Source organism: Microcaecilia unicolor, chromosome 2, assembly GCF_901765095.1.
Source record: "Microcaecilia unicolor chromosome 2, aMicUni1.1, whole genome shotgun sequence".
Taxonomy (NCBI): Eukaryota; Metazoa; Chordata; class Amphibia; order Gymnophiona; family Siphonopidae; genus Microcaecilia; species Microcaecilia unicolor.
Genome location: NC_044032.1, coordinates 266360750 through 266367699, shown reverse-complemented (window position 1 = coordinate 266367699; position 6950 = coordinate 266360750). Strand labels below are relative to the sequence as shown.

General features: G+C 45.2%; 1 non-coding gene across 1 annotated transcript; it reads right to left on the bottom strand.

Moving 5' to 3' along the window:
• Positions 1-499: 499 nt before the first annotated feature.
• Positions 500-581, bottom strand: TRNAS-AGA. Its single transcript has one exon. It is a non-coding gene; the product is annotated as a tRNA-Ser (tRNA).
• Between the last annotated feature and the right edge of the window lie 6369 nt (positions 582-6950).

The window sequence follows — 6950 nt, the reverse complement described above, 5'->3', positions numbered from 1 at the left end:
AAGTGGCTGGATGCCTAAGAGCTCGGCTGTGTTTCCCATGTATGACCCGCTGCTCCTTCTGCATTCAATACTTCTGCATTCAATACTTACAGCCTTGGTATACAGGTGTTGTTGCGGATTACCTCGTGTGCAGCGAGGAGATTTTGTGTCCACGCCATTGACTCTGGATTGCTGCAGCTCCTTAACTTGCGCGATGTTTAGTTCCAGTTCCTGTGCACTGTGGTGGTCTCTATTGGCCGCATTCTTTCTGAAAAAGTATTTGCATTCGAAAAAGCGCTAGCGATATGATCGGAAAAGCTTTATCCCACAGGAACGTTAGGGTGTTCAATATTTGAGGTGTTCAATTTGGCTTGGTCTGATCTCATTTCGAAATAGATTGAAATCATTTTCTGCTTTGCTGGACTGCTGCTTCAGTGTACGTGATTTGACCCTATGAACGGCAAGGCTTGCCAAAGAGAGAAAAAATAATCCTCTACTAGTAAGAGGAACTTTGCAACCCCGTAGTCAACAGGTTTTGAACCTGTGCAGGGAGACCCCAATGGATTTCTAGTCCATCGCCTTAACCACTTGGCCATGACTACTTGTTTGAAGCTGCTCTCTGCACCTGCACCTGCTCGTGGTCATGACTCTCCAAAGCATCTCGTCCGTGCCTGTGCACAAACATGCTACTTCTTATTAATATCACGTCTTCAAATCTGTAAGAATGATTCTGAGTACAGGGCCCTGGAGCAATTGCTTTAAAAGAAGCAGAAATGCCTTGTCCTTGTGGCAAATAACCACGCTTGTATGAGAGAATTTTAGTCTCTAGTTCTTAACTTGTTTTAATAGTGTCCGTTGTTGTTTAAGCTTAGCTGTATAAGAATTGGTAGCTGCCATAAAGGTCAAACATGCCTTATGTAAGTACTCAATCGCATTCCATAGAGATTCCAACGTTACCTTCTCAGAAGCAACTCAGGGAATGGCTGTACTTCTGTCTCCAGCTGTTCAGCTGTCCAGAAGAGTTCCACCAGTAGACGTTGCGTTTTGATTTCCATGGGCTATCTCCGATTGAGGCGTCTCATTCTCGCCACACTGAAACGCAGTTTGTATTCTGCCTCAAAAAAAAGAGCGTTGCACAGGAAGGTTCATGCTCCAAGCCGGGGCTGCTCTCTATATCCGCAGCGGCAGTTATGCCTCGATGTAGGCATAATATAATTAAGCAAAAGCTGAAAATAATGCGGCACAATCTTAGAAGTCCCGCCACCCCCATGTGTATCGAATTAGTTTTGACTCCCTAACTTAGTTTTGACTCCCTGTTTTGACTTCCTAATTTAGGTTGGACAAAGATGGTTGTAGAAAGAAAGACAAAGAATGTTGGAGTAAGAAACAAAAAGAGGGTTAGAGAAAGCAAAGGTGTATGTAAAGGAAAACAGCATGAAGCTAAGCAGGTGCCACCTAGGCTGCCCACTGGAAGGGTGACCCCTTGACACAAGACCAGTGGTGTAATATTTTGTTGCTTTATCCATTTGAAAGTGATTGGAGGGCATGAAAAGAAGCTATCTGAAGAGCACAATGGAAAGCCCCCAACCTGTCTGGCAACTTTGGCTCAGTCTCTTTCTCTGCCCACCTAGAAGCTTTGGCTCAGTCTCCCTCTCTGCCCACCTGGAAGCAAATATGTGGTGGAGGGGTGCATTCCAAATTAGACAAATGGCAAGATGATGATTAGAATTAGATGACAGGGATTAGAATTAGTCAATTAGAATTAGATGATTAGAATTAGATGAAAGGAATTAGAATTAGATGATTAGAATTCGAATTAGACAATTAGAATTAGATGATGATGATTAGAATTAGATGATAGGAATTACAATTAGATGATTAGAATTAGATGATGATTAAAATTAGAATAAGTGTGCATCCCAAATTAGACAAATGGCAAGTCAAGCTCCCACTATGTGGAGCCACACATGTGGCAAAGGTGTATATCAGAGGATAAAAGCATGAAGCTAAGAAGGTGCCACCCATTTGAAATTGATTGGAGGGAAAGAAAAGAAGCTATCTCAAGAGCATAATGGAAAACCCCCAACCTGTCTGGCAGCTTGAGCTCAGTCTCCTTCTCTGTCACCTGGAAGCAAACAGGTGGCAGAGGTGTGCATCCCAGATTAGATAAATGGCAAGTGAAGCCCCCTCCATGTGGGGTCACCCAAGTGGTGAAGGTGTACATCACATGGCAAAAGCAGGAAGCTAAGCAGGTGCAACCCTGGTCAGGAACTGGATAGGCAAAGTAGGGGACCAAACTCAGTGGTGTAACCTTTTGCTGTATTGTCCATCTGAAAGTGATTGGAGGGCATGAAACTATCTCAACAGCCCAATGGAGAGAAAGACCCCAACCCAATTGGATAATATAAAATATATAATATATGAATGGGGTCAGTCTCTTTCTCTCTCTCCCCCCTCTCGGGAGGCAAATGCCTGGTGGAGGTATCTATCTCAGATTAGATAAATGTCAAGTTATGCCCTCCCAAATGTGCAGCCACCCACATGGTGAAGGTGTATGTCACATGGCACAAGCAGGAAGCTAAGCAGGTGCAACCCTGGTCAGGAACTGGATGGGCAAAGCAGGGGACCAAAATCAGTGGTGTAACCTTTTGCTGTATTGTCCATCTGAAAGTGATTGGAGGGCATGAAACTATCTCAACAGCCCAATGGAGAGAAAGACCCCAACCCAATTGGATAATATATAATATATGAATGGGGTCAGTCTCTTTCGCTCTCTCCCCCCTTTCTGGAGGCAAATGCCTGGTGGAGGTATCTATCTCAGATTAGATAAATGGCAAGTTATGCCCTCCTTATGTGGGGCCACCCAAGTGGTGAAGGTGTATGTCACATGGCAAAAGCAGGAAGCTAAGCAGGTGCAACACTGGTCAGGAACTGGAAGGGCAAAGTAGGGGACCAAAATCAGCAGTGTAACCTTTTGCTGTATTGTCCATCTGAAAGTGATTGGAGGGCATGAAACTATCTCAACAGCCCAATGGAGAGAAAGACCCCAACCCAATTGGATAATATATAATATATAATATATGAATGGGGCCAGTCTCTTTCTCTCTCTCCCCCCCTCTCTGGAGACAAATGCCTGGTGGAGGTATCTATCTCAGATTAGATAAATGGCAAATTATGCCCTCCCTATGTGGGGCCACCCACATGGTGAATGTGTATGTCACATGCAGGAAGTTAAGCAGGTGCAACCCTGGTCAGGAACTGGATGGGCAAAGTAGGGGACCAAACTCAGTGGTGTAACCTTTTGCTGTATTGTCCATCTGAAAGTGATTGGAGGGCATGAAACCATCTCAACAGCCCAATGGAGAGAAAGACCCCAACACAATTGGATAATATATAATATATAATACATAATATATAATATATGAATGGGGTCAGTCTCTTTCTCTCTCTCCCCCCTCTCTGGAGGCAAATGCCTGGTGGAGGTATCTATCTCAGATTAGATAAATGGCAAGTTATGCCCTTACTATGTACCACCACCCAAGTGGTGAAGGTGTATGTCACATGGCAAAAGCAGGAAGCTAAGCAGGTGCAACCCTGGTCAGGAACTGGATGGGCAAAGTAGGGGACCAAAATCAGCAGTGTAACCTTTTGCTGTATTGTCCATCTGAAAGTGATTGGAGGGCATGAAACTATCTCAACAGCCCAATGGAGAGAAAGACCCCAACCCAATTGGATAATATATAATATAATATATGAATGGGGTCAGTCTCTTTCTCTCTCTCCCCCCTTTCTGGAGGCAAATGCCTGGTGGAGGTATCTATCTCAGATTAGATAAATGGCAAGTTATGCCCTCCCTATGTGGGGCCACCCAAGTGGTGAAGGTGTATGTCACATGGCAAAAGCAGGAAGCTAAGCAGGTGCAACCCTGGTCAGGAACTGGATGGGCAAAGTAGGGGACCAAAATTAGCAGTGTAACCTTTTGCTGTATTTTCCATCTGAAAGTGATTGGAGGGCATGAAACTATCTCAACAGCCCAATGGAAAGAAAGGCCACAACCCAATTGGATAATATATAATATATGAATGGGGTCAGTCTCTTTCTCTCTCTCCCCCCTTTCTGGAGGCAAATGCCTGGTGGAGGTATCTATCTCAGATTAGATAAATGGCAAGTTATGCCCTCCCTATGTGCAGCCACCCAAGTGGTGAAGGTGTATGTCACATGGCAAAAGCAGGAAGCTAAGCAGGTGGAACCCTAGTCAGGAACTGGATGGGCAAAGTAGGGGACCAAAATCAGCAGTGTAACCTTTTGCTGTATTGTCCATCTGAAAGTAATTGGAGGGCATGAAACTATCTCAACAGCCCAATGGAGAGAAAGATCCCAACCCAATTGGATAATATATGAATGGGGTCAGTCTCTTTCTCTCTCTCCCCCCTTTCTGGAGGCAAATGCCTGGTGGAGGTATCTATCTCAAATTAGATAAATGGCAAGTTATGCCCTCCCTACATGGGGCCACCCAAGTGGTGAAGGTGTATGTCACATGGCAAAAGCAGGAAGCTAAGCAGGTGCGACCCTGCTCAGGAACTGGATGGGCAAAGCAGGAGACCAAAATCAGTGATGTAACCTTTTGCTGTTTTGTCCATCTGAAAGTGATTGGAGGGCATAAAACTATCTCAACAGCCCAATGGAGAGAAAGACCCCAACCCAATTGGATAATATATAATATATGAATGGGGTCAGTCTCTTTCTCTCTCTCCCCCCTTTCTGGAGGCAAATGCCTGGTGGAGGTATCTATCTCAGATTAGATAAATGGCAAGTTATGCCCTCCTTATGTTGGGCCACCCAAGTGGTGAAGGTGTATGTCACATGGCAAAAGCAGGAAGCTAAACAGGTGCAACCCTGGTCAGGAACTGGATGGGCAAAGCAGGAGACCAAAATCAGTGATGTAACCTTTTGCTGTTTTGTCCATCTGAAAGTGATTGGAGGGCATGAAACTATCTCAACAGCCCAAGGGAGAGAAAGACCCCAACCCAATTGGATAATATATAATATATGAATGGGGTCAGTCTCTTTCTCTCTCTCCCCCCTCTCTGGAGGCAAATGCCTGGTGGAGGTATCTATCTCAGATTAGATAAATGGCAAGTTATGCCCACCCTACATGGGGCCACCCACGTGGTAAAGGTGTATGTCACATGGCAAAAGCAGGAAGCTAAGCAGGTACAACACTGGTCAGGAACTGGATGGGCAAAGTAGGGGACCAAACTCAGTGGTGTAACCTTTTGCTGTATTGTCCATCTAAAAGTGATTGGAGGGCATGAAACTATCTCAACAGCCCAATGGAGAGAAAGACCCCAACCCAATTGGATAATATATAATACATAATATATAATATATGAATGGGGTCAGTCTCTTTCTCTCTCTCCCCCCCTTTCTGGAGGCAAATGCCTGGTGGAGGTATCTATCTCAGATTAGATAAATGGCAAGTTATGCCCCCCCTATGTGGGGCCACCCAAGTGGTGAATGTGTATGTCACATGGCAAAAGCAGGAAGCTAAACAGGTGCAACCCTGGTCAGGAACTGGATGGGCAAAGTAGGGAACCAAAATCAGCAGTGTAACCTTTTGCTGTATTGTCCATTTGAAAGTGATTGGAGGGCATGAAACTATCTCAACAGCCCAATGGAGAGAAAGACCCCAACCCAATTGGATAATATATCATATATAATATATGAATGGGGTCAGTCTCTTTCTCTCTCTCCCCCCTCTCTGGAGGCAAATGCCTGGTGGAGGTATCTATCTCAGATTAGATAAATGGCAAGTTATGCCCTCCCTATGTGGGGCCACCCACATGGTGAAGGTGTATGTCACATGGCAAAAGCAGGAAGCTAAGCAGGTGCAACCCTGTCAGGAACTGGATGGGCAAAGTAGGGGACCAAAATCAGCAGTGTAACATTTTGCTGTATTGTCCATCTGAAAGTGATTGGAGGGCATGAAACTATCTCAACAGCCCAATGGAGAGAAAGACCCCAACCCAATTGGATAATATATAATATATGAATGGGGTCAGTCTCTTTCTCTCTCTCCCCCCTCTCTGGAGGCAAATGCCTGGTGGAGGTATCTATCTCAGATTAGATAAATGGCAAGTTATGCCCTCCCTATGTGGGACCACCCACATGGTGAAGGTGTATGTCACATGGCACAAGCAGGAAGCTAAGCAGGTGCAACCCTGGTCAGGAACTGGATGGGCAAAGCAGGGGACCAAAATCAGTGATGTAACCTTTTGCTGTATTGTCCATCTGAAAGTGATTGGAGGGCATGAAACTATCTCAACAGCCCAATGGAGAGAAAGACCCCAACCCAATTGGATAATATATAATATATGAATGGGGTCAGTCTCTTTCTCTCTCTCCCCCCTTTCTGGAGACAAATGCCTGGTGGCATCTATCTCAGATTAGATAAATGGCCAGTTATGTCCACCCTATATGGGGCCACCCACATAGTAAAGGTGTATGTCACATGGCAAAAGCAGGAAGCTAAGCAGGTGCAACCCTGGTCAGGAACTGGATGGGCAAAGTAGGGGACCAAAATCAGCAGTGTAACCTTTTGCTGTATTGTCCATCTGAAAGTGATTGGAGGGCATGAAACTATCTCAACAGCCCAATAGAGAGAAAGACCCCAACCCAATTGGATAATATATGAACGGGGTCAGTCTCTTTCTCTCTCTCCCCCCTCTCTGGAGGCAAATGCCTGGTTGAGGTATCTATCTCAGATTAGGTAAATGGCAAGTTATGCCCACCCTACATGGGGCCACCACATGGTAAAGGTGTATGTCACATGGCAAAAGCAGGAAGCTAAGCAGGTGCAACCCTGGTCAGGAACTGGATGGGCAAAGTAGGGGACCAAAATCAGCAGTGTAACCTTTTGCTGTATTGTCCATCTGAAAGTGATTGGAGGGCATGAAAAGAAACTATCTCAT